Genomic DNA, 23,378 nt, shown 5'->3' with positions numbered 1-23,378 from the left:
GCAACAATTTAAAGTTCAGGGTTCGAATACCGGTCTAGCCCCACTGAACTCTACACAAGATAGCTCAGTCAGGAAGAGTGATAGAGCAACAATTTAAAGTTCAGGGTTCGAATACCGGTCTAGCCCCACTGAACTCTACACAAGATAGCTCAGTCAGGAAGAGTGATAGGGCAACAATTTAAAGTTCAGGGTTCGAATACCGGTCTAGCCCCACTGAACTCTACACTCAGGACACTGGTGTTGATTATATTTTGTTCATTTAATAATAATAATAATTTGAGGTTTTTATACACCGCTTTATCTTACCTAGGTCACAGGTTGTCTTAAATCGGTTCACAAATTATTATCCGTGGTTATAGGGCCTTTACAACATACAGCCGGTGCTGCTATTTCAGCGCTCGCAGCTATTATTCAACAATTCTAGCACTGCCCAACCACGTACTCATTTACAGCTGAGTAGACTGGAATAAGTGGAATAAAGTATCTTGTTCAAGAATACAACATAGTGCCGTGTCGTGACTCGAACCCGCAACCCTTCGGTCACGACCCGGCATCCTACCACTAGGCTACTGCACCTCCTAAGCTTTCGATCATCTCTACTTTTTTATAAAGTCCCACAGGATTTGGTTTTCCTATCAGAAATGATATATTAAAGTTATAATCCAGTGTAGTTACATTTTTGACAGGACCAGGTGAGCTAAACGCCATTGAATTCAGAAAAGTGGCGAATTCATGTTGTTGATTTTTTTAGTTTAAGTATACAGTGTTTTATTACAACACTATGTTACCATACAGGTGTTGTGACCCGATACAAATTTACAACCCAGATTTACCTCGGTCTTTTATATGACAGCAATACACTGGCCCAAAATACCCCCCCCCCCCCCCCCCCCAAGATAAAACCACATTACTGTAAAAGGATTCCTCAATCAAAACTCAATGTAGTGATCATAGGATTTTTACAAATCTTTTCCACTTCAAAGTTTTGACTTAAATGTGTCTATAATTGATCCATAGATATTTGTCAACAAACACGAGTGGGTCAACAGACAACCCTTCACAGCCATTACATCAGACAAGAAACCTCTTCTGTTGCTTTGTACCGCAATAAATTCCCTACATGTGCATTATCTTTAAAATAAAATCGCTGAGTTATAATAGCGATTTTAGAGTCGACTAGTATCAAGAAAGCTTATGAAGTTTTTGGTAGAAAATGTGTTGGTTACATACATCAGGTAAAATTCCCCCTTGAAAAAATCGTCTGCCCTTTACAATTACACCGATTTAAAACTATGTATTGATATTAGAAATAGATCATTTATACTACACAGTGTATTAGGAATTGTACTGTGTATAATAATCTTTTGTTATGAAGTTATATTTATAACAGATTGTTTGGCCTCCATCATAAACAAGTTGAGCTGTAAGCCAGCTTCTCCATTTTAATGTTCAATATTTCGAAATTAGTAATTTGAATTCATAAATATTGCATCTGCTAAAGCTTTGCAATCAATGAATCAAATTTCCAGTATCAAGAGGCTTATCAGCTGAATGACATTGTATCTAATTTGTCTATGACGAGAACTCCAATCTTCAATTCAATTTTTCTGTTACTTGATTGCCAGTCTCCAATTTAATTCAGACCATTTAATTTTATGGAAATGCTCTATACAACTTGAAATACAACATATAGTTAGTGAAAAGGTTTGTGTGTGACTCTGGTATGTACCAATGGTAAAAGCCGGTATGATTTATTGTGGACTGACCACCACAGCTGCCTTGACCAGTGTGGTCCTGTGTCCAGTGTCAGTTTTACAATTATTTATCTATGTATACCTCATCACAGTGTCCACTATATAAATGTTTATTTGTCATGGTCATGATCCCCAGCTGACTAAGGCAGCTGACCAAGGCGGTCTGCGTCCTCATTACCTAGTGCTGGTCATTAGGAATGACCATGTCTCATTACCACCACCACCCCTCAGGCCACTGACCAAGTGTCTTCAGCCACCATGGACAACCAAAAATTAACGGCTCTGGCCACTGACATCTTGTTTATTTGACCAGCAGCAAATGTCTGTTGACCCTTACAAACAGCTGTCCATCTTGTGATGCTGTGGCCGGAAAAGCCACTGGACACAGTATCAAACTTTTCACAATCATGAAATATGTTTTTACATCAACATTACACTGATAAGATTTGTCCAGTACCAGTGTTACAAGTCCCATTATCTACGGCCTTTGGCTGTAGACCCCAGCAGATTGACCGATCTATACCCTTCCAATCCATTACCAGTATCATATCTGATGTTTGAAAATCAAATTCCAAACAAGCCACCTGATAGGTCCTTCAGGAACCAATCATATTTGAATGTTTGAATATAAACTTGTATATGGAAGGAATGACCTGGTTCTTTATCTTATCTGTTATCAATGTCCAGCCATATCTACCTGATGGACATAGAATACTGATTGACTGTGATGTCAGGGTCGTAATTGGATTACAAATAGGGCTAGGGTCCTGCCACTCACTGACCAGTAGAAGGGGCTTGTCACAAGACTGGTTAATCCTCAGCTCTCCCACTGTTATGTAGCTTAGAATGGTCAAGCTTAGAGAAGTTTAGGGAGCTAGATTTACGCAATGGTCATAACAATTATCCTCTTACCTAAGGCACTGTATAGTGACCAGCACATCATGTCAGGGGAGACATTTCAAGTGGGCTCCAGCTGTGCTGGTCAGCTTACCCTCATAATGCCCAGTGGTCAGAGCAAGTGGTCAGCTATACTGACACTGGCAGTGACAAGATTTGATGTCATCCACACCTCTGCTGACCAGTGGTCAAAAATTGGCAGGCAGCAGTTAGATAACATTTGTGAGTAATTATACTGACCACCCACACTTCTCAGCACTCCATGTCAGACAGGATCTGAAATAAAACAAAATATATTTATAGAGAAAAGTAATTGTGCATGAAAACAGTTCAGTTCATCACCTACAGTGCAGCAGCAGGTTTGTCTTCAGCTGTATTGCATTCATTTGCGTTAACCTTTCAATCTCATTTGCTATGCATTTAATCTTTTTTAAACCCTGAGCAGTTCGATCATTCTATGGATCTATGTGCATGTATCAAGGTCTTGCCCCCACCTCCTATCCTACATTTAAAAAAAGAATATCTGTAGAAATATGAGTTATATTTATTGTTATCTGGTAACTGAGGTTGATCACTATAAGCCCAATGATTGCATTTTTTGTTCTCAATTTTAATCATTTTAAAAATCTCTAATTTTCTGTTAATGCGTCATTAAGCTGATATGGTCTGACATAACAGGATCTAGATTTACAAGTGGGAAACAAGATAAAAAAATCATATCTAGATACCATTTGCGAAATTGAGACTGAATTATAAAAAAAATGCAAAACCAAAAAAGATGACAATTTCATTTTTTTTTAATATCTAGTTATCAAATGCAAAATTGAGACCACAATTTCCTTTTTTTCAGTTATGCAAAATAAAAAAGATGACAATTTTGTTTATTTTGTTGAAAAGATGGTGACACTATTTTTTGTTTTTTGTTCCTGAACATGTATGAAAACTTGTGTGATACCCTACATATTTGTGGCTAGGAGATAATCATTATCGGGAGCTGGGACATTGTCGGCGGGTGTCTGCATGCAGATGCCTGATAGTCAGTCTCTATAGAATAAAAAGGGTTTCCATGGAATCCGAGCCTTCAGTTTCCATGGAATCCGTGGCGTTACCTTGGAATCAGGGGCTGTTAGGGAAAGTGTTCCTACTGAATGAGAAGGTGACCCTAGGACTGACCCCCACATTGATATGCAGAATGTGCCAGATAAGAAAACATTTACGGGAAGCTGTTAACCCCGGGTTGAGTGCCAACATTGAATTACAAGGACAGGGACACTGACAGGCCCCTAATCCCAACTACACATCCATCAACTCCCATTTTAATCCGAAGCTCCCTAGGGAGTCGTCAGGAATAATCATAACAGCGGCAGCCCCCACTCTAGCCCTGACCAGCCACAGCCTGAGGAACTACAGACAGGAATCAATCTCACAGGCTCATTCCGACTAATTACAACACAGCTGTAAGTCAGCGAGAAACCAACCCGAGATTATATCTCAAAACCTTTAATTGTAGAAACTATTCAACTGATTATGACATTTCCATAGTAACTATTGTTCAACTGACTAGCCAATTTCCTTACATTCTCTCTAACCATGATTAAGTTTCCCTGACTTATGAAAAAGATAATCATTATCTTTCAAATAACAAATTTGACTCCAACAATGAGTCACACTAGACCCGAGTATCCCTCATCTGCGACAGTTATTCACCATAGTGTCACATGCCTTTATTGGCAGAAATTGTCGTGATATGCAAATGAGCCATTATCATGGAGAAAACCTATAAGGGGCGAGGAAATAAAGTGTGATTTATCAATAGCTCGCTGCCTGGCTGCTGATGATAATTTTCAACATAGATTAATGTATTGGATGAATGCATATCTTGTCAATTTTTATTAAAACTGCTCCGTTTGAGTTTTTACGACTCAGCAGCTGTAACAATGCACGCTAGTTCCTGCTTCTGTCCCTAATCACAGAGACATCAGAGTCGCGCATAAATAGCCACTTATTAAAACGTTCCAGTGACACGGACATCATTCTTCCCACTATATGACACATACAGAAATAGCTGATAAAAACTCCTTTTGATCCAATAATTTTCGAACTTTTTAATATAAGGTGATGCAGGCAAGTCTGTCATATATCAAAAGGATGGTGTTTCTATTTCAATATTACAGTTGTAACTGTCGCTCCATATGGCAACTGTGATTTTTATGATTTAAATTAATCGTAGATATTTTTGATGTGGGGCTGAGTTTATCATAGGAGATCAATGTTATTTACTCATGTTGATTACACAACAGATGTTTGGAAACAAATTATCACATATTATAATTTTTTGGCAAGTTTAAAATCTGAAATTGAATTTATCGAGCCTCTAATATTCTTGCATTACTATCATTAAACGAAGTATAGAAAACAAAAACATTTTGATGTGCTTCATTGCCAAAAGGCATGACCATCATTGTGCAAGAACACCAGTCTTTTTACATTCATGGCAAATCAATTATTTTATTATCTTGCTGACCACAGCCTTGACCAGTGAACAATTACTAGGGATGCATCATGAACTGATAAAAGCTGCATGTTATTTGCATATCTGTAGCATTAGATCTAATAAACATGGATTTTCACAGTCCTAAGTGATGACAGGCCTGATGAAGATAGATAAGTTTAACTGGGGAAATGACAGCCACTGTAACCAGGGGACAAACAGCCAGACTCTGTAACCAGGAGACAAACAGCCAGACTATGTAACCAGGGGACAAACAGTCGGCCTCTGTGACCAGGAGTCATACAGTCAGCCTCTGTAACCAGGAGACAAACAGCCAGACTCTGTAACCAGGAGACAAACAGTCAGCCTCTGTAACCAGGATACAAACAGTCAGCCTCTGTAACCAGGAGACATACAGTCAGCCTCTGTAACCAGGAGACGTACAGTCAGCCTCTGTAACCAGGAGACATACAGCCAGCCTCTGTAACCAGGAGACATACAGTCAGCCTCTGTATACAGGGAACATATAGTCAGCCTCTGTATCCAGGGAACATATAGCCAGCCACTGTAACTAGGTTGAAACAGCCACTGTATCCAGGGAAAATGGTTATCTCCTTTGACCATGATGAAACAGTCACTGTCAACACACTAACTTGTATGTTAAATCCAGCAACTAAAGAGAAAGCAATCAAACAAATACAACAGCACTATTACAAAAGGTCAGGCCAAGAAAAGGGAAGCAAGCCAGGTTATATCTAATATACCAGTGGTATTATTATAGGTCTGATCAAGTCAATGGGAATCAATCCAGACCCGGCAATACTACAGGCTGGTCAGATCAATGGCTTTATTCTGTAGCTAAATTGCTGGTAACCATGTAACATAAGAAATCTGTCTCTCATAGCACCATGAGATCCATCTTATCTGATCCGTCTTCTAATGTGGCATGAAGTGAAACTTGGCCAGCTCACACCTGCCTATAGATTCTGCCTTGTGTTATCACAAAAAAATCAATTCTCAAAATTAGATGCACCTCTTTCTAAATGAAGCCGCAGCTAATTTTTTCTTAATTTTTTTTTTTTCAAATGGAAGGAAAACCCACGGCTTTTATCGAAATGACCGAAACATTCTTTTTCCAAACATTGCTGCCGTCAGCAAAAATTAAAACACAGCTCATACATACACATCTTTGATACGGAATATGTAGATGGACTTATGCTCTTTATCAGAAAGTGGGCCGAGACAGGAGAGAACAGAATTAGGGGCTGTAAACTCTGCCAGGAATACTGTTTGGTAAGAAAGATTGAGGGGTGGTGAAGCACAGGGCTCAGTGTCATCCTCCCCGTGTCAGGGAGGGACCATAACAAGACACCCACCCAACTCTATTACTGTCCTTATCTGTGTGTTACTGACAAGTTCAGCTTCAGGTCGGTTTAAAATCTACATGTAAGGAGTGGCCACTCTTATCCCCTGTCTGTCCCTGAATCAACCCACTGCTTGTCAAAGCTTTGCCAGCAGATAACAAAAAGCTAACGCCCCTGATGTCCAGGGAAAATAACATGGAAATCCCAAAATCTGATGTTAGGTACTGATGGTGGAGGCCTATCATTACTAAAAATGTATTCTAAATGGAAAAATGCAACGGAAACAAAATGATACACTTTGGTCAACATACCTAGCAAGGGTGACACACATCAAAGTGACCTTCCTGTGACCTTGAAAATTACCTAATCAGGTTATTGGAGTAGTTGATTAAGTGTTGAGATTGTGGAAATTGGACCATCTGTGGAGGCTGGAGTGACCAAAGTGTGGGCGATAGCACAAAGTATTGTCAACTTAACAACCTGTTTCTGAGGGTACAAATGCAACATGTTATTATCCATTAAGCTGACAGATCACACAGATATAGGATCGAACTTTACGATGTTGACTATCAAATAGTTGAAAATTCTAAGAATAGGAAATACAATGTTTAAACTTTTAATTAGTTTGACATGAAGACTATGCATGGAGTATGAGGCACAGAAACCAGATCAGTTGGCAGCTTACAATCGGTGATTATAAAAGTATGTGGGATTGTGGACTTAACTAGTCAAAATCAGATCTCAGTATGACATCATACCTTACACAAGAGGCCAAACGGGCCTGTATCGCCCACCTGTCATTAATCTCACACTTGTAACCTAGGAAGTTGACTAAAATAGAAACAGGGTAGATGTGAAGGTGACGAGTGGATGTGAATGTGACGAGTTGATGTGAAGGTGACGAGTTGATGTGAAGGTGACGAGTAGATGTGAAGGTGACGAGTTGATGTGAAGGTGACGAGTAGATGTGAAGGTGACGAGTTGATGTGAAGGTGACGAGTGGATGTGAAGGTGACGAGTGGATGTGAAGGTGACGAGTGGATGTGAAGGTGACGAGTGGATGTGAAGGTGACGAGTTGATGTGAAGGTGACGAGTGGATGTGAAGGTGACGAGTTGATGTGAAGGTGACGAGTGGATGTGAAGGTGACGAGTGGATGTGAAGGTGACGAGTGGATGTGAAGGTGACGAGTGGATGTGAAGGTGACGAGTGGATGTGAAGGTGACGAGTGGATGTGAAGGTGACGAGTGGATGCAATGTTTCCTAAGTGGATGTAGTTCAACAAATGCTAGCAAATTATTTCATTTGAAATATTTCATCATGTCTAAAGCCAGATAGATGCCCATACCAGTATCACTTTTAATATGACCGACATTCTGAACAGCAGTGCTCCCTTTGTTAATCCTTTTGAGATGACCCCTCTAAGCAATGCAGTAGTGTATTTTTGTTTGGTGTGCAGAAGTCAGTTTATCAATGTAATGAATGTAGCCATCTATTTGTAGAGCGATAAGGTGGTTTAACTTGTAATTAATGCAGCCTGTGTATTTGTAAGGATGGTCGGGGTTATCTGTTATGTCACACACCCTGTGTACAACATAACACAATATTTCCCTCCCCTCTCTTCCCCTCTTCTCACCTCAACCAAGCCTCATCACCACTCCTAATCACTCGACTAATTACAAACTCACCTCTCAAACAATCGGTTAATTACAAAACCCACCTTTGCAACACTACACTAATCATCGTCTCTCACAGGTAAATTGCCCTGATTTGCAGCATTTCATCTCTCGTGATTGCAGAGGATGAAAGGCATACTGTTTTTTTTAACAATTGACCCAAAATGATTAGATTTGTTGATGCGACTTTGAGAAGGTTTCTGTCAGCTGATGGCGCTGTCTTCACGTTTAAACTCATTATGATCAATGGGCAAATATTATGAATCTAGGCATCATACATGAAAGTCCGGAATCAAGGCCATGCTCTTATTTGAAACAAATGATAGCAGTACCCCACAGCAAGTTCAGAAGCTATAAATATATGTGACCTGTGAATGTGGTCAAGGTTATTTATTTGAAAAAAAAATAAAAAAATTATAGGCATAAATCCTGTGAACATGCTACACTTCAATCAAATAAATAAGCTGCAGCAAAGATTAAATACCTTGGAGCAGTAATGACAGTGAGGAAATGAACTTATTTGTTTCTCCATGCCCACCAATCTAATATATGGTTATAGGGTAGGGATCTCAACTCCTAATACCAAATGGTGAGGAGGGAATTCAGATTGAATCCTAATAGCATGAAAGTATAGTCATCTCATCACGGCCACTAATTGTATATTTGGTTATGTGGTAGTGATCTGAACTGGCTCTATGTTATGGCCCAAAAAGCAAGTCCCCAGGGGTGAAACTGGATCCCTGACCCAATCCTGGTAGCATGAATGGTTATAGGGAGGGGATATAAAACATTTCCATGCTATGACCTAAGCAATAGGTCAAGGCCATTTTTACATGCAGACTTTGTCAGGCTCATTCCCAGGAATATCAATGTCAACATTAAGACTTGAGACCTTTCATTTCTTCTTTTTCAGGAGATGTTTGAAGTTTTTGACATATTTGACCTGTGACTTTGAAAGTTGGTAGAGGTCATTTTTGCTCAAACTCTTAATGAGACTCTTTCGAAGAAAACCATCAGCTTTATATTCCGATTTCAGGTTCTATTCTTCAGAAGAAATCATTTGAAGTTTTTGACATATTTGACCTTGGAAGTAGGCCAAGGCCACTTTTGTACTTAAACTTCGTTGGGCTCTATCCAAGGAACAAACCAACCACATATCATTATTCAAGGCCTTATGGTTCTTCAGAAGAAGTTGTTTGAAGTTTTTGACATATTTGACCACTGTCACCTTGAAAACAGGTCAAGGTATTTTTTGTTCGCAACCTTTGTTGGGCTCCATCAAGGGAACCTACCAGCCAAATATCATGACTCGATTCCTATCAACTCTTTAGAAGTTGTTTGAAGTTTTTGACATATTTGACCCGTCACCTTGAAACTTGTTAAAGGTCTTTTTCGTTCCAAAAGTTTGTTGGACTCCATCCAAAGAAGCAACCAGTCTAATAACATTGTTCTAGGCCTTTCAAATCTTCAGAAAAAGTTGTTAGAAATGTTTGACATATTTGACCTCTGCTACCTTAAAATTAGGTCAAGGTCATTTTAGGTAGCAAACTTTGTTTGGCTTCATCCAAGGAATCTTCCAGCCAAATATCTTGACTCTTAAGTCTTTTTGTTCTTAAGAAGAAGTCGTTTAAAGGACAAGTTAATGGCAGACAGAAAGACGACAGATGCTGTGCCACATCATAAGCTCTGTAGGAGATATATAGGAGATAAAGGACAAGTTGATGGTGGGCAGACGGACAATGCCTAGTAGTTAAGCTCACAGGCACTTGGTACTAAGCGAGTTAAAAGAGTTACTAGTAGTACACGAAATAGGATTATTGTGCTAAGGATGTATGTTGTATATGTGTCACACACACATGACCATCAGCACACACTTAACCAACTACAGATGTCCGTCTACTTGTTATACATACTTCAGCAGATTGTGTCAGTAGGTGAGGAGGTGAAATCTCTCACAAATCTAGTTCACTACAGAGTCACGTGCACCGAGATACCAACGACCTCTGTGAAATAAGTTTAAAATAACTTTATTTCTTTTACAACAATTATGAAACAAGTTTCTACAACTTATATTCATCACTCTTGTTGGCCCTAATGTTAGCGCGCAGGGGTCTTTATGTGGGAGGAAACTGGAGTACCCGGAGAAAACCCACGTGGTCGGGCAGGTTACTCCATACCTTTTCACGTCTGATCGGGGAATCGAACCCCGGTCGCCTTGGTGAAAGGCAAGTGCGCTATCCACTGCGCCACCCGACCACATAAGTGTGGAATAAGTTCATAAATACTTCCACAAAAGTTACCATTTTGTATAATTTTGTTTGGAAAAATGTCTATTAGTCTAGGGAAAGGTTTGATCGCCCACCAAGAGGTCCAAGTATGGCTGCCGTTTGGGCAGTAGTCACTTACTGACCTGTAACAACATACCTGTATAACAAGAGGATCAGGGGGCCTGTATCGCTCAACTGGATATCTAAGCAATCATGGCAAAATATTCTCAAAATAAGATCCCAGGGACAGGGCAGGACCCAAAGGCCAATCCTAGTAACATATCTGTGTAAGATTTTTCATGCCCAGCAATTGTATGTATGGTTAAGGGGTGGGGATCTCAACTGTTTCCAAGTTGTGACTCAAAAACTAGATCCCTAAGGTTGTGGCCAGACCCTAGGATCAATTTTAATATCATGACTGCATTCGTCTCTTTACGCCAAGCAATTGTATGTGGTTTTGTAGTGGGGATCTCAACCGTTTCAAAGTGATGACCCAGGGACTTAAATTCGTCTCCAAGGGTGGGGCCAGACCCCAGAGCCATCCTGGAAGCATATGTGCATTCATCTCTTTATACTCAGCAATTGTATATATGGTTATATGGTGGGTGGGGATCTCAACCATTTTCAAGTAATAAACTATTTTGACCCCACCCTTTAACCGGGGGGAGGGGCACTTTTGTACAGTTGTTAATCCCCACCACCTATGGATACTTTCTAACAAAATAAAGTTGATATCCATTGCTTAGTTCCAGAGAAGAAGTTGCTTAAAGCAATATAAAGCCAAATTACACTTTTTGGCCCGCCCCTTAGCCCCCCTGGGGTGTCAACCCCCACCATTTGTACAATTTTGTATACCCACCACCTAGGGATGCTTCCAGTCAAATATACTTGATATTCATCAACTGGTGCTGTAAGTAAAAGCCTTCCTGTCCCCATACATATCTTTGTGTGCCCTCACTAAAATCTGTCATTGCACAGAATATTTGATAAGACATATCGGTGAAAAGACCTACCACCTTTTGAAGAAATTGATTGAAAACTTATAAGCAACAAATTGATTAAGTTAAGGATGCAATGTTTCCCGTACAAAAATAGCATTGACTATAGAATTGGTGAACAGACTAGATGTCACTGGAGTTTTGTCTATGGACAAACAGACAGAAAGACGACAAGCTGATTGCCCGTAAAATGTATCGCCCTAATTACGATGTGCGAGTACAGTAACCATGGGCCCTACTGATGTACTTTACGCAATCAAATCAAAAGACCTTTTAATGAAGCAGTATATTGCGTACCACATTTCATGATTTTAAAGCCAATCGTGGATTTAATAAATACTCCAAATCAGACAATGCTGATAAGCATGCAGAGAACTATAAAATAAGTCAATTAACACATGTTATTGTGAGACGAGCACCCTGAAATTAGTTCAGAGCCGACATCTCAAACATGACTACATAATGACTAGGAAGTCTGGTCAGTTTAATGACAGACTTTATGCTTACAACCTATCAACATACACTCACGTTTGTAAAGAATCGCACAGAACCCCAGAATAAAGTCTGTATACAACAAGAGGCCCATGGGCCTTAACGGTCACCCGAGTTCCGATATATATTTATACAGAGAGTTGATTTTTGTTTTTAAATCATGAACAGAAGTGACAAAAAACAATGAAACAACCTTATTCAATATCTAGCATACAGATTTAAGACTGAAAAGTATTTGAATTTAGCACCTCCGATTCTAAACAAGGAAAATGAAGAAATGTTAGCACACTGACTCCTTTGGGCGCCCTTGGGGGTAGAGCTTGCTCAAAAGTTTCAAAGTATCAAACTGTCAACTCAGGGATATAATTCCAATCAAGTTATCAACATGTAATATTCAAAGTATCATTTGCCATAATAAATTCCAGGGGGAAACATGAGACCCCAGGGTCATGAAATTCACAATTTTGGTTAAGCACCTTAAGACCCTTCCATCTATGAAGAGTATTTGATTCTACCATATCTGGGTCTTGAGGAGAAGATTTTTGAAATTTCAGTCAATTCAACCCTTTTTGGCCCCACCCATCCCTGGGTGTCGGTCAGGACTAATATGTGCATACTATCAAACTGCTATCCAATACTGATACTGCTAACCCAAATTGATGAATTACTTCCAATGGAAATTAATCAAATGTTGGTCCAAAATATGATTTCCCTTTATAAACTAAAATAAAGTTGGCCATGGAAGGTTTCTGCCCAATTTCATTGAAATTGGTTCTGGGGTTTTGGAGAAGTCGAAAATGTAAATTGTTTATGGACGGAAGACTAACGACGGACTAAAGGCGATCGCAATTGGTCACTGGCGACTTTGTCTCAGGTGACCTAATAAAACAGGTTTATAACAAACCCTAGAGGTCCTAAGATACAAGTTATCTATACAGTAAAACAGGTTTATAACAAACCCCAGGGGACCAAAGATATTAGTTCTCTATACAGTAAAACAGGTTTATACCCAACTTCAGGCGACATGTAAGACATTTTTAAGGTCTAAACAAAGCTTGAAAATTAACATCAGGATCCTAATAAAGCTTGCACAAGATTGTTAGCTCTGCAATGTCAAATCGTTTCACTTGATTCAATCTCCAACTGATGTGAAGGTCAATATAAATTGGAAGCCAGTCTGATAAGGAAGTTGCAATTCTAATATTGTGATCAAAAGATTTTGTTTTGGAGAGAAATGTTTAAATATTCCCTGAAGCTAGTTACTCGAGCTATGCATTTTGTGCACATTTATCCGGTGTGGTAGATAATTGTTTGATGCAGTGGCTTTTAGACATACCCATACCTATCTCTGCCAATCTAGCTTCGATAACAGAAATTACACCTGGCTGGGGACCTGATATAGATAATCATTTTATGTATTTCAGATTCTATCATGATATGTATATTTGATCTATTATATACCGTAAATATTCGCCTACAGTACACACTTTTTAGGGAAAAAGTGACAATATCAAGAAAGGGGTGCACCCTTAACAAGGAAAAATTCCAAAACCAGTCCTGAGTCACGACCATTTATCATAATGTTTTCACAGATTTTTGGAATTATTAATGATACCACCCAAAAGTGTTCCAAAATAGAGATGAAACAAATTGAATAATAAACAGGAAGTAGACAACTACATGATGACAGGAGGTAGGTATCACATCTGTCAAGTTTCGCTGTAATCACCCTAGTAGTTTAGGAAGAGTTGTCAAGACAAACATTTTTCAACAAAAGGCCATTACTCCATAAAAAAGTCAGGATGAAAAACAAGAGGCCCAGTGGGCCTGTATATCTCACATGTTATTAATCTCACACTTGTAACCTTAAAAGTGGACTGAACTAGAGCTGCAGGCAAATACAGGTATCTTAGTTATTCAAAAGAACCCGATAAAAGATTTAAACACATCTGACCCCAGTGACCTTGAGGTTCATTAAGTTGGATCAAACTTTATAGCTCTTAACCTCAGCATGCCAAATGATCAACACCTTAGACTTTTTGTTAATTGAATTGAGGTCCCTATGCATTTTGGTTATTCAGAATAAGTTTTTAAAATGTTTTCAACATATTTGACCCCTTTGACTTTGAATTTGGGTGAAGGTCATCCATTTAACCAACCCTCATATAGCTCTTTATCTGAGCATTTTACTGGCCATTTATCATCATCCTTGGCCTTTCGGTTGTCCAGAAGAATTCATTTAATGTTTTTACCATATTTGACCCCTGTGACCTTGGATATAAGTCAAGATCATTCTGTTCAAGAATCCTTGTAGCTATTTATCCCTGCATGCTACTGGCCAAATTTGATCACCCCGGGTCTGCTGGTTATCAGGAGAGCTTACGTATATGTTTTTTATTAAGACAACTGACCCATCCACATGTTACCAGCCATGTATCATTATCCTGGTCCTTCTGGTTTTTCAGAAAAAGTTTTTAAAAGGCTGTTCTGGTCTAGTTTTGTTAAAATCCCTCCAATCAATTTAAGGAGAAGGATTTTAAAGATTTACCTCAAGTTCCCCTATTTGGCTGTGCCCCTCTATCCCAGTTGGGGCCACACTCTCTAGTTTATACAAAATTAAGTCCCCTTTCTTAAAGGATACTCCAGGCCACATTTAGTCAAAATCCACTGAGCCGTTCAGGACAAGTAGTATTTTATAGGAAAAGTTGATGGATGGACAGACGAATGCCGTGCCACAGCATAAACCCACCGGTCCTTTGGACCAGGTGACCTAAACAAGGTATATTTGAACAAAAATATTAAATGAAGTAAAGTAGCCTGAAGTTTTGTTTCTGCAAGCTTAATGTAGAACTTGTTATAAATTTCCATTAATTTGATCTGTTTCAACAATCTGAGACGAGTGAGTTATGTCCTGTTTATACCCATTATACTGCCGTTATCTCTTGAACCTGTTTCAAGGTAAAGGCATACAGGCTAACGACTTTACCTAAAGATGCTTAGGGTTAATCACTTTGCTTCAACAAATAGGGTTCATGACTTTACCTGACGATACATATGGTTCGTTGGTTTATCTAAAGACATACAGGACCGTATTATTATCTTAACAAGTACCGTTTATGCCATTGTTTGAAATTTTATGAATGGCTTGAATTTCAGTATTTTGGAAAATATACCAGATAAAAGATTGACCTTACTCCCGAAGCTGATCTTGCTATAAGGTATGGGGCTCTGACTATTTGTCATTACCTACAGCAGTCTGCCAAGGTCTGCTCACCTTTGACTGGCTGTTTACGAGGACACCTACCCTGCCTGCCACCCCCCCCTAATTAGGTCGTGTACCTGTACGCTACACTTGTTAATTACCTACACCGATTACAGGTATAACGGGGTGCTCGGCACAGGTAGTCCGACAGCTCTAATACACACTGTACCAGTGAACTGGGCTGCACTTCCGGCTCTATGACATTTATTAACTATCTCATATCTGCATTAAATCTCAATGCAATGATCAAAGCGGACTGGTGACAAACGTTGATTCGGAGGTGTCTCTACATGATAAAAGGCGAACTTTCAAAGGAGACATTATGTTTTATTTGCAAGAGTACTGTGTATTGTAGGTGATACATCGTCATCCCTGGCTGAGCATGTTGGCGCGGCGGGGTGAGGGTCGGAGGATATATACAGGCTTTGACTAGCTACAATACCTCAGTCCGAACTGACAAGTCCAGTGTTACATGAACAAACAACATCAACTGTTTCAAAGTGGCTACTGAACCAAATAATCAGCTGAAATCTAAATGTCCATTATTAATTTTATTTTAATGACTTGTGCCTTGGTTTAGAGAGAAAGTCTTGTCTGCCTCAGGCGGTCCTGATAGCTATCACATCAGGCTCTCTCTTCCGCTCAACATACACACAATCAAAATTTAGTAGATTGAAAAATGATATAGAGGATATTATCTAGCAACATTTTTATTTGATGACTCTGTAGCAAGTTTAATCTTGCTGTGTGTGTCGAGGCCAGCAAGGTGGCATCTTAATGTTTCTACAGACGGTAAGTTTACATCAACAATAGACAGATATACTCCCTGACATTTTACTCAGATCGAGTAGGGCCGTCAGCGCATTTTAACAATAACTGGGAACAGACCCAAATCTTACTACTTCCTCTAAACCCCTAAAGTCAGACTCACCTATCTCTGTCCCTCTAAACCCCTAAAGTCAGACTCACCTATCTCTGTCCCTCTAAACCCCTAAAGTCAGACCCACCTATCTCTGTCCCTCTAAACCCCTAAAGTCAGACCCCCCTATCTCTGTCCCTCTAAACCCCTAAAGTCAGACCCACCTATCTCTGTCCCTCTAAACCCCTAAAGTCAGACCCCCCTATCTCTGTCCCTCTAAACCCCTAAAGTCAGACCCACCTATCTCTGTCCCTCTAAACCCCTAAAGTCAGACCCCCCTATCTCTGTCCCTCTAAACCCCTAAAGTCAGACCCACCTATCTCTGTCCCTCTAAACCCCTAAAGTCAGACCCACCTATCTCTGTCCCTCTAAACCCCTAAAGTCAGACCCCCCTATCTCTGTCCCTCTAAACCCCTAAAGTCAGACCCACCTATCTCTGTCCCTCTAAACCCCTAAAGTCAGACCCCCCTATCTCTGTCCCTCTAAACCCCTAAAGTCAGACCCACCTATCTCTGTCCCTCTAAACCCCTAAAGTCAGACCCCCCTATCTCTGTCCCTCTAAACCCCTAAAGTCAGACCCACCTATATCTGTCCCTCTAAACCCCCTAGGTCAGCCCTAAATCATCTCTGTCCCTCTAAACCACCAAGGTCAGCCCCTAATCATCTCTATCCCTCTAAACCCCTAAGGTCAGCCCTAAATCATCTCTATCCCTCTAAACCCCTAAGGTCAGCCCTAAATCTCTGTCCCTCTAAACCCCTAAAGTCAGACCCACCTATCTCTGTCCCTCTAAACCTCTAAGGTCAGCCCCTAATCATCTCTGTCCCTCAGCCCCAGCACTGTTTACTGATGAGTGCCCCAGCACCCCGTGAGGCTGGCAAGGGCCCAGTGCCCCAGGCCCTAATTGACCAGCTACACTGACCAGTGGTCCGAGATGGAGTAGTTACATTAAAACACTCATAATGTTGATTTACATTTCTTTTTTATAATTACAGCAAGAATGAAAAAGAAAGAAGAAAGAATTTTCATTGTGTTTGTGTTTTCATTTTTGAAATAGAATAATAAATAATTAATCTCAGCCGACAAAACAGTTACAGGGCCCAGATTTCCCGTAAATTCCGCTATATGTGGACAGGAAAAAATGCTTTTCCATTCCTCTTCTTCGTTTATTGTGTCATCAGCATCATCATTTAGATGTAAATCGGGTAAAATGTTCGGCCTGGCCAGTCTCGCTAGCAGCATTCTATCCTCGATGAGTGTTGCGAGGGGCACATCTTCATCCTCAGAATCGTCCCATTCGTCGGAGCTTGAAACGATGTCTATGTCGTCATCATCCTGTAGTCTAGACATATATTCTTTATACTTATGTGCAGATTTGCTGACATCTTCCCAATCAAAACCTTCAAATTCCTCTCCAGAACTATTGCTATGGAATTGTATGCTGCTGTCTGTCGCCATGTTTACATTTATGAATGAACAAAGGTGAAGGTTACAACCCGCCTAAATAAAGCCTTTCTTTGTGTGTATCAGCCAATCACCATTGTGTTCAGTAAAACCTCCTCTGATTGGACAAAAAGGAGGTATTGCCTTTGGAATGTTTGTTTTCAACTAATCGTAGCAAATGTAACAAGGGGTTTTAGGCCGCGCCTATGCGGGATTGGCCATTTACGACAGGCATGGTGAGGCCGCCTGCATGCGGTATCGGGCCTGCTGGGGGGTTGTTAACATCATAACCCATAACGTCAGCCCCCAAACATCTCTAGTCCCCTAAACCCATAAGGTCAAGCCCTATCCTACTACTGTCCCTCTTCATATCTTGCCAACACATTACACCGAATTTCAAATCTCACAATACCTGATACTGATTTTTATATCTGGCCCAAACCTAACTTTTATTTTCATGTGTCACTTTCACCAGACAAGGACGTTTAAATCTGGACACATGAGAGTTGGTGACTTAGAAGTACATTTGTTTAGCTGAAGCACCCAGGTACCCAGCTCTGTAATGATGAACAGTATGTACCGGTAATACACAACCCCTCATCAAACACAATTAAATGAATATTAATTCCTCAACTAGGACTGAACAAGTCTTCGGCAAGGAAACAGATCTAAACAAATCACAACATAAATATTTTTTTTGTCTATCTAGGCCGTGAGAAAATGAGACGTTTATGTCACCTTGGAGTAAATATATTTGAATTCTTTAAATTTTAAACTAAAGTTTCTATTTTCCTCGTGGATATCAATGGATTTCTTGTCAGTTCTTGTATCCCCGAGACCGCCTATCTGCGTTAGATCGACTGATTGCCCAGGTAACAACAAGGGCGGTAAATAGGTACCTAACCAAACATGTACACACTTATCCGATGACGTTACATACTCCTATGACAAGTTGCACACAAAGCATTTGTATCTGGCTCAGTGATAATCAATTAAAACCCCAGAAAATTGTTGATCATGTTCAGAAATATGTGTCTAGGAGATACACATTACTGCATGATTGGGCTACATTTGATCACACGAAAGCTTGCCTATTTCAGTAATTGTTGGGTAGATTAGTATATGTAACTGTTGCCACCTGCTCGAGGCTAAGAAGGGGCAGCCTGGACAGGTCCACATAACAGAATCTCAGGATCAGCTGGTTACAATGTAAAAGTAAAGGATTTTTCAAAAACATGACCACCAACAAATGGACTATTTTGCAGAATTAAATAGAGAAAGATCTGCTGGGGTATAATTTAGGTTTAACCACGTCTCCCCGTCCCCTTCCTCTGCTTGGTAGAGAGCGCAGGCTACTCGACCATTGTCGTACAACAATGAGCAAGCAGTTCTCTTTGTCATTTAACTTCTCCCATTTCAGCAGTTAACTCTGTAAAAGTCATTGAACACAGACAGTATGTATCTAGGCTTGTAAACTACAAAGGCAGGTTGATACAACCACTATAACCTGTCTCCTGTACCCTCCGACAAGTGAGGTTGATACAACCACTATAACCTGTCTCCTGTACCCTCAGGCAAGAGGGTGATACAACCACTATAACCTATCTCCTGTACCCTCAGGTAAGAGGTTGATACAACTACAATAACCTGTCTCCTGTACCCTCAGGCAAGAGGGTGATACAACCACAATTACCCTGTCTCCTGTACCGTCAAACAAGGAAGGGTGATACAACTACAATTACCCTGTCTCCTGTACCCTCAGACAAGGAAGGCTGATACAACCACAATTACCCTGTCTCCTGTACCCTCAAACAAGGAAGGGTGACACAACTACTATTACCCTGTCTCCTGTACACTAAGACAAGTAAGGGTGATACAACCACTATAACCTGTCTCCTGTACACTAAGACAAGTGAGGGTGATACAACTACTATTACCCTGTCTCCTGTACACTAAGACAAGGAAGGGTGACACAACTACTATTACCCTGTCTCCTGTACACTAAGACAAGTAAGGGTGATACAACTACAATTACCCTGTCTCCTGTACCCTCAAACAAGGAAGGGTGATACAACTACAATTACCCTGTCTCCTGTACCCTCAAACAAGGAATGGTGATACAACTACTATTACCCTGTCTCCTGTACCCTCAAACAAGGAAGGGTGATACAACTACTATTACCCTGTCTCCTGTACCCTCAGACAAGTGAGGGTGATACAACTACTATTACCCTATCTCCTGTACCCTCAAACAAGGAAGGGTGATACAACTACAATTACGCTGTCTCCTGTACCCTCAAATAAGGAAGGGTGATACAACCACAATTCCCCTGTCTCCTGTACCCTCAGGCAAGAGGGTGATACAACCACAATTCCCCTGTCTCCTGTACCCTCAGGCAAGAGGGTGATACAACCACAATTACCCTGCCTCCTGTACCCTCAAACCCTTTCTCCTGTACACTAAGACAAGGAAGGGTGACACAACTACTATTACCCTGTCTCATGTACCCTCAAACAAGGAAGGGTGATACAATTACCCTGTCTCCTGTTCCCTCAAACAAGGAAGGGTGCTACAACTACAATTACCCTGTCTCCTGTAGCCTAAAACAAGGAAGGGTGATACCCTGACTCCTGTACCCTCAAACCCTTTCTCCTGTACACTAAGACAAGGAAGGGTGGCACAACTACTATTACCCTGTCTCATGTACCCTCAAACAAGGAAGGTGATACCCTGTCTCTTGTCCCCTAAAACAAGGAAGGGAGATACAACTATTATTACCCTGTCTCCTGTACCATCAAACTAGGAATGGTGATACAACTACTATTACCCTGTCTCCTGTATCCTAAAACAAGGAAGGGTGATACCCTGTCTCCTGTACCCTCAGACAAGGAATGGTGATACAACTACTATTACCTTTTCTCCTGTACACTTAGACAAGTGAGGGTGATACAACCACAATTCCCCTGTCTCCTGTACCCTCAGGCAAGAGGGTGATACAACCACAATTCCCCTGTCTCCTGTACCCTCAGGCAAGAGGGTGATACAACCACAATTCCCCTGTCTCCTGTACCCTCAGACAAGGAATGGTGATACAACTACAATTACGCTGTCTCCTGTACCCTGAAACAAGGAAGGGTGATACAGCTACTATTACCCTGTCTCCTGTACGCTCAAACAAGGAATGGTGATACAACCACAATTACCCTGCCTCCTGTACCCTCAAACCCTGACTCCTGTACCCTCAAACAAAGAAGGGTGATACAACTACAATTACGCTGTCTCCTGTACCCTCAACCAAGGAAGGGTGATACAACTATTATTACCCTGTCTCCTGTAGCCTCAAACAAGGAAGGCTGATACAACTACTATTACCCTATCTCCTGTACCCTCAGACAAGGAAGGCTGATACAACTACTATTACCCTATCTCCTGTACCCTCAAACACGGAAGGGTGATACAACTACAATTACCCTATCTCCTGTACCCTCAAACAAGGAAGGATGATACAACTACAATAACCCTGTCTCCTGTACCCTCAAACCAGGAAGGGTGATACAACTATTATTACCCTGTCTCCTGTATCCTAAAACAAGGAAGGGAGATACAACTATTATTACCCTGTCTCCTGTACGCTCAAACAAGGAATGGTGATACAATTACCCTGTCTCCTGTTCCCTCAAACAAGGAAGGGTGCTACAACTACAATTACCCTGTCTCATGTACACTAAGACAAGGAAGGGTGACACAACTACTATTACCCTGTCTCATGTACCCCCAAACAAGGAAGGATGATACAACTACTATTACCTTTTCTCCTGTACACTTAGACAAGTGAGGGTGATACAACTACAATTACCCTATCTCCTGTACCCTCAGACAAGTGAGGGTGATACAACTACAATTACGCTGTCTCCTGTACAACCACAATTACCCTGCCTCCTGTACCCTCAAACCCTGACTCCTGTACCCTCAAACCCTGACTCCTGTACCCTCAAACAAGTAATGGTGATACAATTACCCTGTCTCCTGTTCCCTCAGACAAGTGAGGGTGATACAACCACTATTACCCTGTCTCCTGTTCCCTCAACCAAGGAAGGGTGATACAACTACAATTACCCTATCTCCTGTACCCTCAAACAAAGAAGGGTGATACAACTACAATTACCCTATCTCCTGTACCCTCAAACAAAGAAGGGGGATACAACCACAATTACCCTGCCTCCTGTACCCTCAAACCCTGACTCCTGTACCCTCAAACCCTTTCTCCTGTACACTAAGACAAGTAAGGGTGATACAACCACTATAACCTGTCTCCTGTACACTAAGAAAAGTGAGGGTGATACAACCACAATTACCCTGCCTCCTGTACCCTCAAACCCTGTCTCCTGTACACTCAAACAAGGAAGGGTGATACCCTGACTCCTGTACCCTCAAACCCTGTCTCCTGTTCACTAAGACAAGTGAGGGTGATACAACTACAATTACGCTGTCTCCTGTACCCTCAAATAAGGAAGGGTGATACAACCACAATTACCCTGTCTCCTGTAACCTCAAACCCTGTCTCCTGTACACTAAGACAAGTGAGGGTAATATGATCACTATTACCAGTTCCATGTTCCCTCAGTCGGTGATACAACTACATCAATTTGACTCGTTTTCTCAGGCAAGGAAGAGTGGGTCTAACACATGTTCTTTTCACAGGACATTTAACCCAAAGGCACAAGTTGTTTGTCCAGCTGCAGTGGATCAATACATAACAAATAACCTAAATGACACTTTCTATCCAGTGTGTGTATCTCAAATCATATTCTTTATAACTGATTTTACATTGATTTTTTCACATGCTACCAATTACATTAATATTTTAGTAAAACATATTAAACATATGTTCATTTTTTACCAGAGTGGTGATAAAAAAAAAGAAATAGAATTTCTGCTGTATGTTATTTTGAACAGTATTATAGATTTCAGATGTGTGGGTGGGTGGACAGGTGTTGTACCTATGGTCATGTAATTACATCAACACCACGCTGACATCATTCAGTATTACATGTATGAAAAGGAACAGCTTTTACCTTCTCAGAATAATCCATATCAAATTGCGAGATTTAAATGCATTTTGCTTGCTTGAATATCAATATTGATACTGGACTTTTTATGTAAATATTTATTCCACAGGTAAGCCAAGCAGGTGTGAACAATAGCTGACAGGTGGTCAGTGGTCAGTTATTTACACTTAATACACGATGACCAATAACACTAACTTATAAAATACACCGGTCAAAACATCATCGTTATCACATATACACATAATTTGTGCTAGTGGACATTGGCGTGTGGCCACACAATACTTCAGTTCTGGACTTGGCTATAGGTGTACATGGTGTGAGGATGGAAATCAAAACAGGCCGGGTGACTATCTAACATATAAATATTGGTGTGCTACTTTAAAATTTTCACACTTATGTCCAGTAGGTATTTATTTGCATTGACCAATCGGTGCGAGTCTCACCTGCTCGCAAACAGTCTTTGAAGTGGACAGAGCAGGTGATAATGACACACTCCAACTGTTTAGCATTATGAGGGAACGTTTTTTCACCGCAGGGTAATTAGGTTAGGTTGTAAGAGGCACAGATAAAAATGTAAAATCACAGACGACTGGGGGCCAGGCGTTAAATCGATGTGTAAGTACGGATGGGCAGCGTGACGTGTGTCGAGGGTACACCTGTTCCAGATGGTGACATCAATCAGTTGAAAGTCTACTTACCCTGGTGCCGCACGCGACCACGACAAGGCTGAACCAATACTGGGGTCGCA

The 23,378-nt window shown here is 40.7% G+C and overlaps 1 long non-coding RNA gene across 2 annotated transcripts in view; it reads right to left on the bottom strand.

Annotated features, from left to right (window-relative positions):
• Window positions 1–11,478, bottom strand: part of LOC110452198 — a 64,568-nt gene extending 53,090 nt beyond the window's left edge. For both annotated transcript variants that reach the window (XR_002463155.1, XR_002463156.1), the window contains exons 1-2: window positions 11,465–11,478; window positions 2,667–2,927 (exon numbers count right to left, since the gene is read on the bottom strand). This is a non-coding gene — a long non-coding RNA (uncharacterized LOC110452198). The remainder of the gene's footprint in view (window positions 1–2,666; window positions 2,928–11,464) is intronic.
• Between the last annotated feature and the right edge of the window lie 11,900 nt (window positions 11,479–23,378).

This window comes from Mizuhopecten yessoensis, unplaced genomic scaffold, assembly GCF_002113885.1.
Source record: "Mizuhopecten yessoensis strain PY_sf001 unplaced genomic scaffold, ASM211388v2 scaffold6459, whole genome shotgun sequence".
NCBI lineage: Eukaryota > Metazoa > Mollusca > Bivalvia > Pectinida > Pectinidae > Mizuhopecten > Mizuhopecten yessoensis.
This window is presented reverse-complemented; position numbering and strand designations above follow the sequence as displayed.